This window comes from Nuphar pumila, chromosome 15 (assembly GCF_984573655.1).
Source record: "Nuphar pumila chromosome 15, dmNupPumi1.hap1.1, whole genome shotgun sequence".
Taxonomy (NCBI): Eukaryota; Viridiplantae; Streptophyta; class Magnoliopsida; order Nymphaeales; family Nymphaeaceae; genus Nuphar; species Nuphar pumila.
The window spans coordinates 11,343,656-11,364,636 of NC_143263.1; the positions used below are offsets into that span (position 1 = coordinate 11,343,656).

A 20,981-nucleotide genomic window follows, 5' to 3' on the forward strand; every position below is an offset into this window, starting at 1 on the left:
GAGACACGTATATGTTTGATGCTATATGTCTAAGAGTTTTATGTAGTTGTTCATAATTGGCATCAAATGCACAACTGTGCAAATGGTAAAAATTGAAGAAAATGCAGTATGTAGTTCTACTACATAGAACACATGCACACGCACACAAACCATACCTGTTTTTTTGCTTTTATGATATTGTTTTTCAAGATTAGACTGGTAAAAAAGCAGTGGTATTACCAAGTCCATGAAGGAATCAGACTTATCTTTTCTGGAAAACTCAACACAAAATTTTATTCTGAACTATATGAAGTTGATTCAAGATCCGATCCAACCTAGAATCAAATCACGACTAAATAGTCTCCCTCAAGTTGTGCGTGGTGATAACCATGGACAACTTGAACTTCAAATGCCAAATTTTTTATTTAGTTAAGCCTTCTGTGAACAAATCAGCCAATTGATTTTTGGTCCTAATGTTTGCTTCCAATTCTCCATCCTCAATTTTGCTTTTGATAAAGTGCTGGTTGAACACTGTGATTTGTCCTTCCATGGTCAACCGGATTTAATGAGATTTTTATAGCACTTTGGTTATCACAAAACAATATGGATCACAAAATCCTTTCACTTAAATCATGTAATGGATATCGAATCTAAGCTAATTCGGATGAAGCTGCTGCCATACCTCTATATTCTACCTCTATGTTGAATTGAGCTATGGCCTTCTGTTTGCAGCTTGCCCAAGAAACCAAATTGCCTCCAACAAATACACTATCCTGAAATTGATCTCCTATCATCTAGGTCACCTACCCAATCAACATCTGAGAAGGCCATAACTGTAAGGATGTCTTATCCTTGTGTTCTCTTTCGATAATACAAACCATCGCCAAGAGTCCCTTTTAAATACCTCAGTATTCTTTCTGTTCTTGGCTGGTGTATAAATTAAGAAACTTGGTTTACCACATAAACTTATCTGGACGAGTGAATGTCAAGTATTGTAGCATTTCCACAATACTTCTATATCTGGTTGGATCACTATAAATCTCCCTATCCTTCATACTAAGCCTTTAATGTATTAGACTAGGCGTTGATAGAAGTTTACAATCACTCGTACTTGTCTTGTTTAAAAGATCGAAAGTGTATTTGTGTCGTGTGAGGATCAACCCCTCCTTATCAACTTCACTTGTCACATAAAGTATCTCATTTGCCTAAATCTTTAATCATGAACCTCTTACACAATACATTTTTTTATCTCTTTAATGTGCTCTTCCTAACTTTCTGTAATAATTATGTGATCAAAGTAAATAAGCAAAATTGACATATAACCTTTACCTTTGTGAATGAATAATAAGTGATCAAGATGCGATCTATAGAATCCATGCTTTTGCATCTCCAAGGATAAGCTCTCAAACTATAAATGTGATGCCTACTTCAAACCATAAATAACTTTTTCCATTGCACACATAATAATTTGGGTCTTTTTCATTGTAGCGTGGAGCTTGCTCGATGTGTACCTATTCCTTCAAATCTCCATGTAAAAATGCATTTTTAACGTCTAGCTGGCTCAATGAATGCTCGTAATCAATAGCAAAAGCTAGTATACTCAACACAATAGACCGAATCTGCTGTGTTCACAGGGTTCAACGTTCTGTTGTCAGCCACAATGTGGTTGATGGCTGGCCTACGAGTTTTTATATATATATATATTATATATATATATATATATATCCAACTGCGACAAACATAATGTGTGTCATAGTGCAAATTTTTTTTTTTGAACAAGAACAACAACAACAACAACACCGCCTTCATCCCAAACAATTGGGGTCGGTGATATGAACCAAAAAGAAAATCATTTTGGGTCCTCCACATGAATCTTTCTCCTCCAATCATTTCTATCCAATGTCATGTCCTCGGTGAGGTTCAAAGCATTCATATCCTTTCTTATCATCTCCATCCAAGTCTTCTTAGGCCTACCCCGACTTCTTTTAGCTAATAGATTTTCCCATTTCTCCATCCTTCTAACCGGAGCATCATTAGGCCTTCGCCGAATATGCCCAAACCATCATAAACGATTCTCACTCATCTTATTTTCAATGGATGCAACGCCTACCTTCTTACGTATTTCCTCGTTCCGAATCTTATCTTTTAGTGTATTTCCACACATCCATCGAAGCATACGCATCTCAGTTACACTCATTTTTTGCAAATGATGTCTCTTGGCAGCCCAACATTCCGTACCATATAGTAAAGCGGGTCTAATTGTCGTCCTATAAAACTTTCCCTTGAACCGCAATGGCATTCTACGATCGCACAACACTCCAGTTGCACTTTTCCATTTCATCCACCCAACCTTAATCCTATGATTTACATCACCATCAATTTCTCCATTCTTTTGAATGATAGATCCCAAATATTTGAAACAGTCATCCACCGCTATTTGTTGCTCATCAAGCTTCACTACACTCTCATTACTACTTCGTTGCTTACTAAACCGACATTCCATATATTTTGTCTTACTCTTACTCAACGTAAAACCTCTTGCTTCCAAAGTCTGTCTCCATAATTCTAATTTAGCATTAACCCCAGCTCTAGACTCATCAATCAAAACAATATCATCAGCAAACAACATACACCACGGCACATTTTCTTGAATTGATCTTGTAAGTTCATCTATCTCGTAAGTTCATCTTTTTTTTGAACAATAAGACCCCAATTAAAGCCTCATGTCCTTACATATCTGATTATGCATTTGTAAGTCAGATTTACATAAAGGTTTTTGATTCAGCAAACCATGAGTGTAAATGCTTATGCCCAGCTGACTACACTGTATGAAATCCTTTTATTATATATATTTTTTTCAACACACTACTATCAGCAAGTAGTGTATGCTTAGGTACATGATCCACACTACATTCCATAACTGTGCATCTCACGTTAGGGTGCAAGTTCACAGAACGATCATGGTCAGGTGGCTGTCAGCATACTTATACAATTATGAAATAAACAGTTTTTGTCACTAACGATGCCCCACCATATTTGTGTATGCCAGTTTTAAAAATTATTCAGGGATCTGGTATAACACGCTCATACCCCTTAATTCCCAAACCTAGATTCATCTTACCCTCAAGTTCGGATCCATATATTTGAATAGGGTCGGATGGTCAGACCCTTATGACCGATTCATGACCTAATCCAAGCCTTTCACCTGGAATCCAATCAGTGTATGGATGTGGTCTCAACCCACTACCATTTCTAAGTTTAATTAGGGTACTATACAATGAAAGAATTCACACAAGTTAAATCGATTCCATAAACAGAAATCACAAAACGTTGTTTCAAGAATTCATTGTTTTTTTCTTCATATGCATACAATCATGAATAATATAGGGAATCAGTGCGTTCCCTTTTATTCATATTATTATTATTTTTCTTTATTTTCTGCTGAGGTTGGACAGACCCACAACCAGTCACGATTTGCATCAATGACTACTTATATGTATCATAATACATATATCGCAGAATTGAATGTTGTCCATGAAACACCTAACATGGTGTATACCCATAGAGCTCAGGTGTACCTACTGACCCAATCAATAAAACATCCATGGAGAATAAAAACTAGCAAAAGAAACCTTTAAATAAATACTTTTACCACCAATAAAAATTCTGTTTTAACATGTACAGAATTTTATTTCTTTGAAAGAATAGAAAGAATCAAGCATACAACCATGGAGGAAGATCTATGCCTCATCTTTCATGTGTTTTTGCAAAAAATAGATATAAACACTTTTTTCATGGATTTTTATCAGATTATTGCATGAAAATCCAATCTATATCAATTTCTCACTAGATTCAAGAGAGAAAACCCATACCTTGAATAAAAAAAGTGAAGAAAAATAGGAGTGAAGGTTGAAAAACGTGGGTGGAGGGCTGGAGCAGGTCTCCTCCTCCTCTGCTTCCTCTCTTTTTTCTTTCATTCTCTCTTTCTTCCTTTCTCTTTCTCTTTCCTTTTTTTTTTTTTACTTTATATAGATAAGAGGGGGGTGATACCCTCCCCCTTCTCCAGCCCTCTCTAAATGGGATGGAGAAGGAGAGTTTCCTCCTTGGAGGATTCTCTCTCACCCTCTTTTTAAAATTTCCAAAACTCTATATTTTGACTTTTTTAAAGTTTCCAATTTTTTTGAAGTCCTTTCTTAAACTTACTTAAGTCTCTTTAGGAATGTATAAGGACCCCTTTTAAGAAGTCCTAAACAACCATAAAATAAAATTCGGAATTAAATAGAATTAATTAATTATTTAATTATTTATTTAATTAATTAATATTAATTAATTAATAATTATCTAGAAATTACCAAAAATATCCAAATTAACTAGGGAGACTTTTTAACCTTAATTAACTCCAAATTGAAGCTTTTTAATGAATTTAAAGCTAGAAAATGTTAGGCATGGATTTGGGTCTGGATCTAGATCCAAGATCCAATTCCATTTCAAAAATCCAAATAAATTTTGGGTTGGACCAAATCCAGATTAATATGGGTCTTGGATAGAGTCCAGATCCATATTAATTTGGATCGAATCTATCGGATTGAGTCCGATCCAACTCCGGATCCAAACTGACAAATTGCTCCTTTTTCGAAAAATGCAATTTTCAGGCCAACCGAGACTCGAATTCAAAAAAGTGACATACCGTTGCGCTCGGTATGTCAAGACGCATCCAACGACATATTACACGAATATCAAATTCTGAATTTCACCTAAAAATAACCTGAATTTCGCTTAAATTTAAAAGTCAAAAATTAAACTTTTTTTCAAGTTTTGATTGGCTCATCTCGACCTAGCTGATGAGACCTGAACCAGGCTGAGACTCAAACTCATCAGTCTAATATTGAGGTTCAAACGATCTTTCTTTTATACTTAGCCAAATTTTCGAAAAATCTCAAAACGATTAAGTGTGAAAATACGTGATATTACATTATGACTCTTTTTTTCCAAAATACAAGGCATTCATTGCATTAATTTATTCATACGTGGAACCTTCAACCTATAATCAAGCTAAAGAACATTCTGTATGGATAAAAGCCATGAGAATAGAGTTAGAGGCTTTAGATAAGGCTAATACTTAGACCATTCAAGATGTTCTAAAAGGAAAAAAACCTATATGCTATAGGTGGATATACAAGATTAAAACAAAGAGTGATAAAACTCTTGAAAGATATAAAGCTAGATTAGTTGTCAAGGGATATTCCCAATAATATGACAGATTACGAGGAAACCTTTGCTCTAGTCGCTAGAATGACCACCGTTAGAATCCTAGTAACATTAGTCTCTGTTAAAAAATGGCCTATATTTCAAATTGTTGTTAAAAATATTTTTCTTAATCAAAACCTAGTTGAAGAAGTTTATATGGAGGCACCATCAGGTATAAATGTTCCTAAGGGTAAAGCTCTTCGTCTGGAAAAGACTTTTTATGGACTTAAACAAGCACCAAATACTTGGTATGACCAATTTGGTCGAGTTATGCTTGATATTGGATTTAGAACTTGTTTGACTGATACTGCACCGTTTGTTAAGTTTCTGATGCAGGTATTATTATTCTTTTTCGCTATGTGGACAACATGATCATCACTGGAGGAAATAAACAATGGGTTGAAAATATTAAAAAACTTCTCAAAAAATATTTTGAAATGACTGATTTAGGCCTCTTAAAATATTTCTTAGGAATTAAAGTTGCTTACTCTCCTAGAAGATATTTATTATCTCAGTCTAAATTTGCTTTTGACATTGTCTCCAGGTCTGAAATCACAGGTGATAAGAGAGTTGATACCCCTGAGATTGACAACACCAAGATGTGAATTGATGATGGAGAACTTCTTGAAGATCCTACTACTTACAGACAACTTATTGGAGCACTTTCTTATCTTTCAATTACTAGACCTGACATTACACACACTGTATACACAATTAGTCTATTTTAGCACGCTCCTACTTCTGTTCATATGGGAGCAGTTTTGCATATTATTAGATATATTAAGACTTCTCTTTTTCGAGGCCTCTTTCTGTCTGCATCATCTTCTTTAAATTTAATTGCTTATACTGATACTGACTGGGGAGGTGATCCCAATAAGAGACACTCAATTACGGGTTTTGTGTTTTCTTAGGTGAATATTTGATTTCGTGAGGATGCAAAAAACAACAGAAGGTTTCGATTTCATCAACTGAGGCTGAATATCAGGCCATGACAACTACAACGATGGAGGTAGTCTGGTACAAAAAGTTGTTGGCTAATATGGGAGTTCAAGTGACAGATGCCTCTTGCATGTGTTGTGACAACAAGAGTGCGATTTACATTGCCAACAATTATACTTTTCATGAACACACTAAACATATCGAAATGGATTGTCACTATGTTCGAGAGGAGTATCTACATGGGACCATCGATTTGCCTTATGTTGTATCAGAATACCAGTTAGCAGATTTCTTCACCAAATCTCTCGTTGCTCCCCATTTTCATTTTCTATTAGACAAACTTTCGGTTATTGTACCGTAAGTTTGAGGGGAAGTGTTAAAATTGTATATATATATTTATATATTATATATATATTTATATTATATATATTATATATATATATATTCATATAAATATATATTTTTCTCTGTTTTTTCTTTTCTTTTCTTTTCTTTGTAATTGAACTAGTCAATACATGTTGACTAGTCAAACATAAGAGTCGTTGGGACTCCAACGACTCTCTACGGAGTCATCCTCTGTGTATAAATATCGGGCAAAGCCCCCATATTATGTATGCTTCTTTCATAGAGGTTATTAATAAAATATTATTTATTTTAGCCTCTTGTCTTTGCCCCTTGTGTGGGTTTTGTGAGTGAGCCCATTTGTGGATTTTGGCGTGTTCACTTTTGCATTATGGTGGATCTTGTTGGAGGCTTCCATTTCTTTACAATTAACACGTGGGAAGAGCTCATCACACAACTAGGGCTAATAGTACTCTATTCTTGAATCAAATGTCTTATGTTGATCCAATGTCATGTCCTGCTTAAAAGGATTTTCATCGTAAACAACATTTTGTGAAGTCCGAATACATTTATTCTTGGTGTCATAACATCTGAACCCTTTATAATCATCAACATAACTAAGAAAATTACACATATAGGCTTTAGCTTCAAATTTATTTCCCAATGCTTTATCTACATGAACATAGCAAAGACAATCATATGCACACAAACGAAATGTAATCATGGTTCCTTCCAAATAATATATAATATGGCAATTCATTATCCAAAATTCTCATAGGAAGTCTATTTATGATTTGCACAACAGAGTGAAAAAGGAACATCCCTTTCATACATCATCGCCAAAGCACTCTCAACAATATGTCGATGCCCTCTTTCAGCAAGTCTGTTTTGCTGTGGAGTGTAGGAACATGTGACTCATCGTTTGATCCCATTATTCTAGAGATATTCAATAAATTCTCTCGAAGAGTACTCCCCTCCACCATCACATTGGAAGTTCAAGACAGAGATAGAGAATTGATTTTTAACTAAAGCATGAAATTTTTGAAAGATATTGAATATTTCATGCTTGTGCTTCATAAAGTATGTCCAAGTATATAAAAGAAGAAACAAGTGGAACACCCCATACATCAGAGTGAATAACCTCAAAAATTTTGATTCACTTTTATTTAAAACATTAAAGGAAAGCACATGACTCCTAGGGCATCTAACAACTTGAACAAATAACATCTTCTGACTCATGACTCAAATTGGACTTCAGAATTAAATCACTATACACTAATCTTTCAATAAAAGATCAACTACAATGAGCTAAACGACTATGCCAAATATTTGGCCTATTCGACTTAGACACACTAAGAAGACATGACTGTAACGCCCCAAAATCGTGGACTTGAAACCTTTTATGAAAAAGGTTGAAAGCTTTGAAATCAATCATTTATCAGAGTTTAAAACAGAAGTTCAGCGGAAGATCAGGTTCAAAACAACAAGTCCCTAGACCTTGAGCACATTACAACCAAAAGCAGATTCCCCCTTACAAACCGATTTGCAGTTCAAATATATATTTTATTGAAATGAAAAGAAGAACCACATTTTGGTAATACAGTTTTAGAAATGCAGAGTTATAATAAAAAGAGATGCTTTCAAAGAAACCTTATACCGCATCTATCAAAAGTATCCCCAGGAGCGCAACGTCAGGAAAGGGCATTGCCTTAAATGCATCGCGTCATCATGCCATCGCAAGCTGTCTCAACCTGTTCACCACCTGCCCATGAAAATGGGTCAGTCACACAACAGACTAGTAGGGGTGAAAAGGACAAGAAAGAGCAGAAGCTGCAATAAGTAAGATAAACGCTAGCTCAAGCAGAAACAAGCAAGACTAGCAGATCTAACCAAATGTGCTGTGGAGTAAGCAAAGCTCTAGTAAAGCAGACAGCTACGTAAAAGAGCAGGAATGATCAGAGTGCTTGAACAGACCACTATAGCAATCTCACAAATATAATAGGTGAAGAGTAACTAACTCTATCCACCAGCCAAGCAAAAGAATTGCAAAAGACAGGTATTCATAACAACATTCGTAATAAATACAAGTACCATTATATGGTTCAGCCTATCGGCCAACAGCTACATTAATCGTGAGGCACAAGCTATTGCATCACAAGCAATTTGTAAGCTACACAGGATAAGCAATCAACTAGTATGAGAAGCTAGTTATCACCAAGCACAGAACTGCGTAAGCAGTTTAACCAACAAGGGTAACGCCTCGACAGCCGTACCTAGCTCAACGAGTAGCATACCTAACTACCGAGCTAACAAGCAAGCAAGCAATGCACGTCACAATATGCATATCTCATGATCATGTGCATAAGTTATATCTTGTCTCATTACTGAGCAGGCCGTTGTGGGTACGCACAAGGCAAAACGTAGAAACAACTGAGATCGATTCGGGGGTCCATTATGCTATGTATTTTATTATACCCCGAATGACTGACTGAGTCCGCTTCCTAAGGGGACGGTCTGTGACCAAGAGAGTAAATCCCCAAAGGCAAACAAAGGCCCAATGGATGCGCATCCGTACTTCTGCAGAAGTGGCCCAAAGGATTTCCCCTAACCTCCGATGACTGGGGAAGGTCGGATCTTTGCCCGAGATTGCCATATATGACTGTCCATCGGAGTTTTGTACCATCCATCCTCTCTCTTGATGAACCATCCGAATGAGCACGACGGAGGGTTTCTTAACCGCCGTCCCATTCTCATGCTCTGGTCTCTCAACCCAATCGAGCATCTTGCCTGTGAAGGCGCATGATTATTATTTAGGTGAGTTATACGCGCCATTGCGCGTTCGAGGCAAGCACACAATTCACATCCTACTCACCGCGGTACGCATCGTACCTATTCAAATGTATAATCACAATGAAAGGGGTCAATCCCTAGTGAGGGTAGAAACATCACTCTTGTGATCTCAAACACATGCCATTGCATGTTCGAGGCAGACATAGACCTCTCATCCTACTCATCGTAGTACGCAACGTACCTGTTCAAAAGTACAATCACGATGAGAGGGGTATGGATCTCTCGCAGGAAATCCCAATGCTTCTACTTTATAGAAGCCAACAGTGAACTCATTCCAGTTCCAACTGATCGTGCTCGGGTCCTTTAGACAATTGCGAGCAACCCGCCTATTAGGCGAAAGCAACATAACAGGATTAGCTTAATGTGTCAATACACGCTTAGAGGTTACTGCAGACCTCTCGTTCTGCTCTCGTAGCCCAAACATTTCGTATGTGACTAAGGGTACAACTACAAAAGGAGGAACATGGATCCTTCGTAAGAGATCCAACAATACCTTCACAAAGGAAGGCACTATAATCTCGGTTGAACCAGAAAGCCTAGAAACTTGGTCTCGTATCAGAGGTGAGGTAACGTCGATCTAGTGATGGCGCAAGTACCTCGCTAGGATCCCCGCCCCTATTCGTGCATAGGATCCTAAACTAAGGTTGTAACACATCTATCCCAAATACATCAATTTGGGCGGTCCGACCGCTACCTCTGTTTTACAAGCTATACATCTTGAAAATAGGTTTGCACCTAAGACGATGTCTTTTGAGAACTGAAGTGCATAAGTGTGTGTCGTGGCTTGTAAGACAAGTGAAACGATATACACTATACATTCGAAGCTGCACTCAGGGAGTGCAAGCTGACAAGGGACAAACCCGTGCACAAACCAATACAAAGGCAAGTCGAGGGGCAAGACTCGATGGGCGAAGCCGCACCGCGAGGGTAGAACGCTAAAGCTCCACACGAGGTATGAGATCATACCTCGATCATCGTAACGCACAAGCAGGCAACTACGTAAGCAACTCGTGAGGTAAGAGATCCTATACTAACCACGCGAGTGTAAAGGACGACTCACGAGGCATGGGGTTGCACCTCGATAGATCAATAAGCGCAAGCAGGAAAAAGAGCATGCAACAAAGATATGATATATGCACGAACAAGGCATATGCACGAAGCGCATCAACAAGGTAAAGACGAACGCATACAAAAGATAAGGGCAAAAGCAAGCACGACAGTTCAGGAAGGTAAAGCACGAGAAGTAAAGCAGAAGCAAGGCCATGGCGCATAAAGCGCGGGGCAACAGGTAAATGCAGGAAGTAAAGTGCAAGAACGTAAAGGAGGACCAGGATGTCCTGGAGTAAAGAACAGACATAAGCAAGTAAATGCCAGGGCGCAAAGCGCGGGGCAGCAGGAAAGTAAAGTGCGGAAAAGTAAAGAGGACAAGGATCGCGAAACCGCATCCTTGAGTTAAAAGACATGGAATGTAAAGACAGAAATAGAAAGCCTAGGCGCATATAGCGCGGCGGCGACAGAAAGGAAAGTGCAGGAAAGTAAAGAGGACAAGGATCGCGAAACCGCGTCCTTGAAGGTAAAGACATACATATATATATTATACGTATACATATATCGTCCTCTTTTAGTTATCTATCTTATTTTAGCATTTATCAGTTCATTGTCCTTTCACGCACGAATCCCCTACCTTAAGGGGTTGCGGGTCCTCATACGCATGCAGCGTAGGCAAGCTAGAGCTCGAGCCACAGAAGGCGAGCTGGATCCACCGTTCAACCTGGAGATCTTAGAACGTTAGTATATGCCGAAAATAAACAAGCAACAAGGCAGCAAGGCCTCCCTGCCTACAGGAGGCAGATGCAGAACTCTGCATCTTGCAGACAGGGGTGCCAGAGGCAAGGGCCTCAACCCTGCTTGGCAACAGCAGCAGAGGCAGGGAGCAGAAGCTCCCTGTCTGTCAGGCACAAAGAAAAAGGCAGGGGAGGGAGCAGAAGCTCCCTGCCACACCTGCCATAACAAGGCAGGGGGGAACACCCCCTGTCAGAACACGAGACAGGGGCGCAACCCCCTGCCGACAGCAAGAACAAGGCAAGGGGGCAAGGCCCCTTGCCGGAGAACAAACACAGAGATGCAGGGGGCAAGCCCCTGCTCGAAAACAGGAAAGCAGGGGGGCTTCGCCCCCTGCTGGCACAACGCAGGAGGCAGGGGGGCCTCGCCCCCTGCCGGCACAATGTAAGAGGCAGGGGGATAGAACCCCTGCCGAGGAACAACAAAGAGTGCAGGGGGGCTCCGCCCCCTGCAGGGGAAAATAACTGAAGGCAGGGGGCTAACCCCCTGCCGGCAAGCAACACAAAGGCAGGGGGGGCCTTCCCCCTACCGAGAACCAACAAGGGAGCAGGGGGGCTCGCCCCCTGCCAGAAAACAAATGCAGGGGGGAGCCTCGCCCCCTGCAGGCAAACACCAAAAAAGGGACAGGGGGAGAGGAACCCCCTGTCAACAAAACAAATGGCAGGGGGAAGCGGAGCCCCCTGCCAACCCAATCAAGCGAGAAGAGACGGGGGGTCACAGGGCTCGATCGGTCCCTGCCGACACACCCCGAAAGCCCAAGGTGGTGACAGGGACTCGGTCCCTGCCGACCCACCAGCAAAGAGGCAGGGGGGGGGTAACCCCCTGCAAAAAAAAAAGAGGCGACAGGGGGCTCAGCCCCCCTGTCGACCCACAGCAAACAGGGAGAGTGACAGGGGGCTCAGCCCCCCTGTCGACCTACCCTGCACAAAGGAGGAGAGGGGAGGGTTTTATACCTCAGAAGACCGCAGCAAACAGGGGAGTCTGCAGGCTGGAGGGTCGAGGGCCACTATCGGCTGAGGCCACCCGAACGGAGGGTGGTGGCCGCCTGCGAAGACTCAGAGGGAGCAGCGAGGATGTTGCTGTCGATCGCCAGCAGCTAAAGATGTCAGGTGGCCAGAGGCGAAAAAACCGCAGGTGTCGACCAGGGGAAACGAGGGGAGCCAGAGAATAGGTGGTCGCCGGAGCTGAGAGGTCGTCGGTGGCCGGCGCAGTCGACAACAGATAGGGGGAGACCTGGAGCGAAGCTCGGGGGCCACTGGGTCGCCGGAACTCAGAGCGGAGGCGAAGAGGTGGCCGCAGGGAGGATCGTCGGCGGCTGAGGATGCCGGTTGCGAGTCGCCGGCGACTGAAGGGGAGACAGCACCTCCCGGCAGCAGCCGCAGGGAGAAACAGCAGGGAGGGGGAAGAGGTCGGCGGCGGGTCGCCGGTGCTCGGGGTCCCTGGCGCAACCGCTAGCCAAGCAGGGAGGTCGGCAACGAGGATCGTCGGGGAGGCGGCCTGACGGGAACGCTCGCCGGCGTCTCTGATCGCCGGAGGCAGCGTGAGGGGGGAGATCGGAGCTGAGGAGAGAGAGAAGGGGTGAGGGTTTTGCCCCTCGCCCGAGACACCTGCGTCTTTTTAAAAGACGCAGGTTCTCGAGAGTTCGAGAACCCGGGTCCGGGTCCAGCTCGGATCCGGGCCCGACAAAGCGGCCCAGACTGTGACACGTGCAAGGCACGTGTCTGACACGAGTCTGACACGTTTTTTTTTTTTTCACGGTTGTTACAATGACGAACTTGTCACCAACTTGGACTTGGAAACTGAACCAGCGAACTTGGAAGAAGGATCTTCTCTGAAGATGTACGCATTGTCCCGTCTTTCTCGTTTAACGAATATCTTCTTCATTTGAAGATCCTTGACATAGACAAGGGAATGAGTAAATGCAACACAAAAATTGGTATCATCAACTGATTTAGAGATTGAAATCATTTTTTTTAATATTGGAAACAAAGAATACAATATTCGACAGATTGATATGTCTAAAATTAGATATTTTGCATGTCCACGTACTCTTTCACCACAGAAAACTCCTCTTCCTCTTCCATGGGCAACTCCAGTAGTAAACACCTCATGGGAATCTCTTGAAGCTCTAAAAGCCTCCCTAGTCATATTATTGAGAGTCATCTCATAATGAAGCAACTTGGCTCTCAAATTATCAAAAGAAAAAAAGATCACGAAGAATTACACCGTAGTAGAAAGAACATAATATTCTGGTCTAAGTCTACTGAGGGCTTGCTGAATTCTATCTTTTTCCAGCGCATCATATCCCACCATGGCCAATTGATTCATAATTGACTTCATCTTATTAAGATATTCCATAACTAACATAAACCCGTTTTTGAGATTTTGAAATTCCTTTTTCAAAAGCATAACTCTGAACTCTGATATTTGTGAATATCCTTGCACTAGCTTTGTCCATAACTCCATGGTGACACAATAATCATAAATACCCGAGAGAACTTCCTGCGACAATGTGGATGTGATATATGCAAATAGTGCTTGGTCTCTCTTCACCCAGGCTACATTGTTTGGATTTCTAACAAGAGAAGTTTGTCACAACCCCTTTTTCATCTCTCTCTTCCTTTGTAATGAATTATGGTAGAATCGAGATTGTCCCATCAAGGTGTTCAGCAAGATCGTGAGGAACGATTTTGTAACACCTCGATCCGGGACCTCTGGAATCTGAGTTCGTGGGCATTACTTCCCATAGGGAAATACCAAAGTAGCGCATAGAAACATGGCATCATTTTTTTTTATAAATAAATGTCATTAATTAAATTCAAACAAAGTAATCCCACATAAGCCATAAAGGCCACATCATCCAAATGAGGCTTCAACTCTCAAGTTCAATAAATAAAAGAAAAAGATAAAATTGCTCTGCTGAAAGATGAGGTCACCTACGTCCTGAATAAGGCTGGCAGCATCCTAATACAAAGTCCTGTCTCACAAGTCACCTGAAACCTACTGTTGTAATAATTAAAGAGGGGGTTGAGTCTACAACTCAGTAAGAAATAAATTACAAGCAACATAAACTCAAAGTTACAACTGTAGTGGGCTCTAAGTCCCTAGTGTTATTTTAGTTTTGGGTTACACAATACATACATGTTTATATCTTTTAATTCCCTCCGGTTCCTTACACAATTCTCACAAGTTGGCATTCTCTTGATGCTAGCCACTATCTATTTCGGCTATATCGGTAATAGTTTACTATGAGCGTATCAACCCGTGTAGAATACCCCAATTCTACGGTGTTAGCTAGACTATGAACTACTCCCTCTGTCTATTGCAATGTAGGACCCCCAGTAGCGAACTGCCAAGTCAGTAATCTAAAACTATACCTCCCTTAAGGTTTTTCGTGGTTCATGCTATATCTTAATCTAATTATAGTCTCAAATCTCTCGGTGAAACCCTAAGATTCCCTAGGACATATGTATCTCATGCATTCACATGAACTCTCACTCGAGTTCATTTCCACTGTCTTCCGATAAGTGTTCTCAAAGGACATTCTTATTCAAGTATTCTCAAGGGACAATCCTAGAGTTTTGAGGTTCACCAATTCTCTCAGCATGTAGAGATATAGTCTCTCTATATCTATAAATCCTGAGGACCCCAAGAGTAGCGGCTCTCACGCTGACAGCCATCAGGCAGCTATTTCTACTGTCTTCCCCAATAATTTATGGAGTTTCAGCATGCAAGGTATTTCAAGTTACAATAACACCTTTGTAACTATTGTGAAATTCAAATCTCATCTTAAGAATTCTATTCTCATGCATGTATTTCTAAGTTATTCAAAACTCAATTATGCATTTCATCTAACATACAATAATTCAATACATGCAACTTATGTTGAAGTATCACATATACATGAAATCTTTTATGGCATTCTGGACTAATTCACATGTATTCATTCTCTAATCGCAAAGAAAATGTATTTCTAACACGTAGTTGCAAACTCATTAGGATACAACCATAATTTCAAGCAAACATGATTTCATGTAGTCTAATTCACAAATACGTCAGCATACAATGTTTTATTAACTAAAATACTTTTAATTTTCCTTACCTTGAATGCAAACACTGCATTCTAGTCTGTTGTCGAATATCTCATGACTCTAACAGTAAAATCTGATCATCATACAAGTATGATTATATTAATAAACATACATTATTTATACTTTATCAAAGTTACCAAAATATCTCTCACGAGGTTGTCAGTTAGACCTTGATTTTGTCACTCTGGTTTGGTCAAAACCATAGGACAAGTAGATTCTTCTTTGCGATACAAACCCAATGCACCAAACCTCACTCAATTCTAAATTCAGGGTGCAAAGTTGTGCTCGTTTTACTAACTTGATATAAGGTCGCACATACAAAGGTAATTTGGTCATTTCAACTTTCTATGATTTGACTTGAGTCAACTCAGATTAGGCCAGACTTGGTCTGAATTTAGAACACTAGGTTTATTGAACCTAGTCTAGACCCAACTGGGTTTGGGTTCAAACCCAATTGAACTCTAAAAAATCCATAATAGATCTGCTTACTAAATGATGCAGATCCATATTCAATTTGGTGTAACTCGACTGGACTCAACTGTTTCAACTGAGAACAAACTAGATCGGTTCAGTTCTGTCTTAATTAGAAACATACTAGACTGGATCCGGTTCGGTCTTTGTCAGGATCCAGAACTGCTCCAATTCAGAATAGACTGAACTGGATTCAATAGTTCAAATTCAGTTAGGATCCATAACTAATCACATACTTGATCTAGATCCAGTTCTGATCTTGATCCATAACTGATCCAGCTAGTCACAAACTGGATCCATCCAGTTATAAACAGGATCCCGACCCAATTTTGATATGGATCCAGAACTGATCCATCTAGCCTCAAACTAGATCCAGATCTAGTTCTGATCTAGATGCATGACTAATCCATGCAGATTGGATCCAGACCCAGTTCTGTCTCGATCTAGTCCAACCTGTATTGGTCCAGATCAACTGGATCGAATTGGACCTAGACCCAGTCTGATCCAGTTCAATCCAGACCCAAACAAGGAACCGAGACTCTGTTAGAGCCATCCCGGTCTGGATTCACACCAGACCGGTTCAGTCTAGACCAGTTCGGTCGACCCAGACAGGCTCAAGGGCATATTGACCAGACTCGATCTGGATTGAACCCAGATCGAGTCGGTCTTAGTAAGACCCGACCCGGTCTGGGTTCATACTCAGACTGGTTCGGTCAAACCGATTCGGTTCGGTTCAACCTGGACGTATTTGGTCGACCGAGATGACCCCCCTTTTCTTTTCCTGGGGGGGGGGGGTTGAGGTTTATCCTCGTCCCCCCACAGATGAGAGATGAGAGGGGAAAGCGGTTCCTCAATTTGGGGAACCATTTTCCCCAATCTCATCTCTTTTTTTTTTGGAAGTTATCTTCCCCACCCGACTGCATCGGGTGGGTTTTTACAGATTTGATGCTTTCAGGTGAAAAAATTAGTATTATTCAACTTCTCAAATACTAATTGGGTGAGAAAATTTGAGGATAAAACAGACTGAGATGAATTAGATTTCATGGATATCACCCACAAGACAGAAAATGATAGAAACACAATAAGAAAAAATAAGTCCCCAGAAAAGATCTGCAGTTTTTTTTTTGCAGATCACAGATCAGCCAGGACAATGTAACCATTAAGACCACAATCAGCACACTACATTTTTTCCACATTCCAACATGAAAAATAAAGATGTCTATTTTGGCATTAATAAGACAAGGTAGCCGTAAATAAGATTGGACCAAAATAAGAAAATCTGATGCAAAACACAAGAGACAAAAGAAGCAATGAATCTGATCAATATCAAGAGGAAAATATTTTGGGGACAAAAGACAAAAACGATAGAAGAAAGAAATAGAGACTTATAAAGATGACTTGAGAAGCAAGAAAGTAGATAATTGATAAAGAAGATGAAAGAACAGAAAATAAACCAGAACTAGAGTGCAGGGAAAAGATTGAAGGAAGAAGAATAGAGACAAGAGAGAACCGAGAAAGAAGAAAATCTCTTAATACTTACCTTTGATGGAGAGGACCAGGATCGTCATCGCTCTGATACCATCTTAGGATGCATCAGATCTGTATTTTCATTATCCAATAACCTACACAAAGAAGAGAGGAAGAAGAGCAGACATTTTGGGCTGTATGCTGCACAATTCCCAATGTGGGAAATCGTGTGGTATCTTGCATTATATAACCAAATCAGTTACAATATGTTACATTGACAGAAATACCCCTATTTTAATATACATAGTAAACAACATAACGTGGGGTATAATTGGAAAAGTAAACTTTCTAATAACACAACATGATGACCCAACAATGGATAAGTGGATCCAAAACCCTATCCAACCTAAAATTAAATCACGGTTCAATAGTCATCAGATGTGTAGGTTTGTCAAAATCTTTGAGTTTTAGAGATTCATCTATGTCAAAAGCAACACTCAGATCTTAAAGCATGTGCAGAGGACCAGAGTTAGTCATGTATTAATCTGACTTAGCTTATGATTGAATCAGATTTTAATTTCTTTAGTTATGTAAAATGCATATGTACACCCACATGTGCAAAGACTTTGAATAGCATGCAGCCATTGGATGCCCGGGCATGTACTTCTTCAACTCAATCTTTGTGTGATGGCACCTGCGAGGACTCCATATATGCAATTCACTGCAAAACACAGTAACTTCTGTTTGACAAATATAACTTTTGAAGTTGAAAAATTCTAGAGATAATGCATGCTCAATGAATACATAGAACCTCGATATATCAATGCCTTTGGAAGGACCATCGTTCTCAGAAGCACTTAAAGTGGGAATCCCAATCATAGTCAGCGATACATGAAACATCAAAAATCATTAATTAAAAAGTTTTTTTCATTCAAAAAGATGAGTAAAGAAACAACACAATAAACATGTTGACAAAAATTGGCAAACAATATATGCATGGGTTTAATTTGGTTTTAATTTTATAAAATGAGGTAAAAAATGTATATATGAGATTTTTCATCGAAAAACAAGTTACAGTATAGAAACTGCAGGATTTGAATTTGAGACTCAATGTGATTTGAACTTAACAACAACAACAACAACAACAACTACGCCTTCATCCCAAAACAATTGGGGTCAGCGATATGAACCAAAAAAGAAATTCATTTTGGGTCTTCCACATGAATCCTTTTCCTCCAATCATTTCTATCCAACGCCATGTCCTCGGTGAGGTTCAAAGCATTCATATCCTTTCCTATCATCTCCATCCAAGTCTTCCTAGGCCTACCCCGACCTCTTTTAACTAATATATTTTCCCATTTCTCCAACCTTCTAACTGGAGCATCATTAGGCCTTCGCCGAATATGTCCAAACCACCGTAAACGATTCTCTCGCATCTTATTTTCAATGGGTGCAACACCTACCTTCTTACGTATCTCTTCGTTCCGAATCTTATCTTTTATTGTATTTCCACACATCCATCTAAGCATCCGCATCTCAGCTACACTCATTTTTTGAATATGATGTCTCTTGGCAGCCCAACATTCCGTACCATATAGTAAAGCGGGTCTAATAGTCGTCCTATAAAACTTTCCCTTCAACCGCAATGGCATTCTACGATCGCACAGCACTCCAGTAGCACTTTTCCATTTCATCCACCCAACCTTTATCCTATGATTTACATCTCCATCAATTTCTCCATACTTTTGAATGATGGATCCCAAATATTTGAAATAATCATTCACCGGTATATCTTGCTCACCAAGCTTCACTACACTCCCATCACTACTTCGTTGCTTACTAAACCGACATTCCATATATTCAGTCTTACTCTTACTCAACTTAAAACCTCTAGCTTCCAATGTCTGTCTCCATAATTCTAACTTAGCATTAACCCCAGCTCTAGACTCATCAATCAAAACAATATCATCAGCAAACAACATACACCACGGTACATTTTCTTGAATTGATCTCGTAAGCTCATCCATCACTATCGCAAATAGGAAAGGGCTTAAAGCAGATCCTTGATGTAACCCAACCGTTATCGGAAAATTGGTTGTCACCCCTCCACAAGTGCGGACATTGGTTACTACTCCTTCATACATATCTTTAATTATACTAATGTACTTGAGAGAAACACCTTTCTTCATCATTGTCCACCAGAGAACGTCCCTAGGTACTCTATCGTATGCCTTCTCTAAATCAATAAAAACCATATGCAAATCTTTGTTCCTCTCTCTATATCTTTCAATAAGTTGTCTAAGAAGATGTATAGCTTCCATAGTTGATCTTCCAGGCATAAAACCAAATTGATTCTCCGATATCATGACAACCTTCCTCAACCTAGACTCAATCACCCTCTCCCAAAGTTTCATAGTATGACTCATGAGTTTTATACCACGATAGTTTGTGCAATCTTGTATATCACCCTTATTCTTATATAAAGGCACCAAAGTACTCTTCCTCCACTCATTAGGCATCTTATTTGTTCGCCAAATCAAGTTAAAAAGATTTGTCAACCATTCTAAACCTTTCTCTCCCAAGCATTTCCAAGCCTCGATAGGTATACCATCTGGGCCAACTGATTTGAACTTAAGATCCAATAAAATTGGATCCATAATTTAGTTTCTTTGAAATATATTTCTAAATGTAATTTTTCATTTTCTAAATGTTTCATGCAAAAATAGTGAGCTTTTCTTGATGAATTAAAAAAATTAACTTCAATTTTTCTTGTTTTCGATGTTTGTTTGAAAAGACTTGTTTGAATGGAGTTATGTTAACTATGATCCCAATTCCTAAGCCTGATTTGGAAGTGAGAAGCCACTAGCTTTTGAAATGAGTAGTAAGCAGTTAGGAATCAGAATTCCTACTATGCGGAATCACAAATTCTCATATTTTTAAGAAACGTGATTCTTGAGATTAAGGAAATGGCATTTTCAAAGCAATTATTTTATGGAACTATGTTTTTACCAAAAAGTACCATCCATGGCTTATAATGTTTATTTATGATTATTAATAGTCAATCAACATTGTTGAATATGTTTAATTGTTGCATTAATTTTTTCTTAAAATCTTTAATACCTAGATATACAACGTAAAGTTACTATTAAAAAATGTTATCCTTGTTTCAAATATTGCATAGATGATTACTGTTTTTGAATGTTGAATATCTATTATCATGTTCTTCTAAATAAAGTAAGGTAGGGTGCTTGAAATAGGTTGTAATCATGATACCATGTGATAGTTTTTTTTTTCTTACTTTACTTCTTCGTAACTTCACATGATCATCCTATTTTGCTTCCCAAACTTACTGGTGGAGATTAGGAATTGTATAGTAGAGGAGAGAGTAAAAGTGAAGAGCATCTGTTAAATGTATCTGATGCAATGTGAGGAAATGGCATATGATAAGTAATTCAAAGTTCAAACTCATTTTCTCTTAGTTCTTAACACATTTTGCTCTGAATTGTGATCTAAGTATGATGCAAAATGCTTCATGAAATAAATAGTAGGAATTTGTCATCAAATCTTATTTCCTTGTTCCTATTTATTTTTGAATTCAAATTATCTATAGTGACTTAATTATGGAAAAATATAACAAGTTAACATTTTCAACATGCCTTCTATAATGCTGTGGTAAATAACAAGCTCTTGGGATTATATTTTCCTTTTTAAACATTCTTCAGGTTAAATGTTTCCTTAAAAGAGGACTGCTTT

The 20,981-nt window shown here is 39.4% G+C and overlaps 1 protein-coding gene across 1 annotated transcript in view; it reads left to right on the forward strand.

The window, feature by feature from the left end:
* LOC149814482 (OPA3-like protein) overlaps positions 1–20,981 on the forward strand; it is a 47,111-nt gene that overhangs the window by 16,761 nt on the left and 9,369 nt on the right. The window lies entirely within an intron of this gene.